This window comes from Vombatus ursinus, unplaced genomic scaffold (genome assembly GCF_900497805.2).
Source record: "Vombatus ursinus unplaced genomic scaffold, bare-nosed wombat genome assembly UNPS02014832.1, whole genome shotgun sequence".
In the NCBI taxonomy this organism is placed as follows: domain Eukaryota; kingdom Metazoa; phylum Chordata; class Mammalia; order Diprotodontia; family Vombatidae; genus Vombatus; species Vombatus ursinus.
The window spans coordinates 46581649-46584254 of NW_020954610.1; positions in this window are offsets into that span (position 1 = coordinate 46581649).

Consider the following 2606-nt stretch of genomic DNA (forward strand, 5'->3'; position numbering starts at 1 on the left):
CATTAATGCATCTAGTCATTCGATCTGGTCCTGAATGAACTTACTATCACCTACCAGAGAAGGCAAACCTGAGGGCTGCTGGCCCAGTGTGTAAAACTCCAGAGTGTGGCCTGAACCAGATCAAAATGCAATTAGAAAATGTTTAACAAAATGAATAAAAATACAGTACAATATAGATAATTCTAGTTCGTGATTTTCTATATCAGTATGAGGCCTTCAGGAATTTTGATTTTATTTGAATTTGACACCACATCTCTCTATCTTGATCACAAAGACAATATGAGACTGTAAAACATTTTTCTTTCTGAGACCTTACCTGTTTAATCTTTCAGTCAATCAACAAACATTAGCACCTACTACGTGCAAGGCCCTCTGCTTGGGATATAAAGAACAGAAATTAAACAGTCCTTGCCCTCAAGAAATTTATATTTTGTAGGGACAGATAATATGTATATAGATAGCATGTACTTATATAAAAGTACACAAGATAAATATATGTGAAAGTTTGAGCTAAATTTTTTATAAGAGATACTAAGAGGAAAAGGTGAGAAAGGAGTACATTCCAGGAATGAGGTTGTGTGTGAGGAATAGTAAGGAGATCAATCTGCTGTACTGGATGGTATGTGGAAGGCATTAATGTTTAATGAGGTTGAAAAAGTTAGACTGGATCCAGATTATAAAGGACTTTAAATACCAAGCAGAAGAATCTGTATGGGCTACTAGAATTAATAGGGTTGAAGACAAGGGATGGGAATTTGGTCAAACCAATGCTTTAGAAATACCATTGAGGTGTAGATACCCAAGATAGTTTGTGATTCAGTCGTGAAGGTCAAAGGGCAGCTAGGTGGCTCAGTGTATAGAATGCCTGACCTGGAGTCAGGAAGACTCAACTCTCTGAGTTCAAATCTGGCCTCAGACACTTACTAGTTATGTGACCCTGGGCAAGTCACTTCACTCTGTTTGCTTCAGTTTCCTCTCCACTCCAGTATCATTGGCAAGAAAACCCCAAATGGGGTCATGGAGAGTTGAATACAACTGAAGTGACAAGACAAGTGGAGGTCAAAAGAGGAGTAAATATTAGATATATAGATTTTGGAGTAATCTGTGTAATTTAAACTAGGAGCTGATGAGATTATCAAGAGAGAGTAGAGAGTAAAGAAGAAAAAGAGGGCCCAAGATGGAGCCTAGGGTCATGGCATGGATGATAATGATGATGATGATGATGATGATGAGAGATAGGGGGTGGACATTTGGAGGGGGAAAGGCCAATCTGCCAAGAGGGCATCTGGCAAGAAAGGCAATAGGGTCATCAGACTTAAATGAAAGAGGAGAAAATGAGGGATGATGTCAAAAGGTTTTGAAATGTAGAGTAGGGAAGAATATAGAGCTGATGCCATTCTCCTCCCATCTTAGCAGCCACAGGAACAAAGAACAGCATTCTCCACATAATGGGTGCAAATAATTGTTAAATTGAATTGAATAAAGTAACCCAAATTTTTACCTGAGTTTAAGAAGTTAAATGATTTGTCCAAAACTACTTAATAAAACTACTTAATGGCAGAACCAACACAGACCAGGTCCCTGACTCACAACTAATGGCTACACCACACTTTCCACTATACCAAGGTGCTCTATGCAGTAGTAATAACTAACATTTAATAGTATCTTGAGGTTTGCAAAGTGCTTTATGCATATCATTTTATCTGATCCTCACAATAACATGAAATAGGTGCTATTATTATCTCCATTTTTTTCAAATGAGGAAATTGAGGCTCAGAAAGATTCAATGACTTGCCCAGTGTCACTCAGCTACTAAGAGCTTGAGGCAGGATTTGGACTCAGCACTTAGCATAGTGCCTGGAAATACAGAAGGTGCCAAATAAATGTTTATTGCATTCTCATAACCCCCTTCCTGACTCTCAGGCTAGCACTTTAATCCACCGTGCCACCTAGTTGCCTTCATCAAAACCAGTATATTCTTATGGGCAATTATCTAGAAATTTCCTTAAATTGGGTCCAAGGACAAGGGAGGAGGAGGAGGTAGAGATATTATTTGTGGTTTATGAAGTCCTAATCAGGGTCTTCAGTATTTTGAAGATAGATATCAACTGTGTTCTGTACTGATCAATCAGTCAACATTTATTAAATTAAACACACGTATGTTCCAAACACTGAGTATCAGTGTTCCCTCTAAGCAGGACAGGTGTGCAGCCAGGCAGTGACTGAGGTATTCTTTCCCCATTGAATTGTTGCCAAGTCACTGAAATTTGCCATTTAAAAACCCTGCTGTTTCCAAATCACCCTTTAGACAGCTGTTTTTGCTTTCTTTTCCTGATGGTTCTAAGTCCCTATTTCCAGCCATCCTGATCTATATCTGGCCACTGGACCCAGATAGCTCTGGAGAAGAAAGTGAGGCTGGTGACTTTGAACAGCCCTGCCTCACTTAAATCCAATTCACTTGCAAGTCAAGACATCACCTTCCTGATGTCATGGTCCTCTTTGAGAATGAAGGACAAACAAAGAACAACAAAGTCACTATTTACATGGTTATGGATCTTGGCTGATCACTGGCCACCTTAGGAATGAAATAGATGGCATTCCTATGT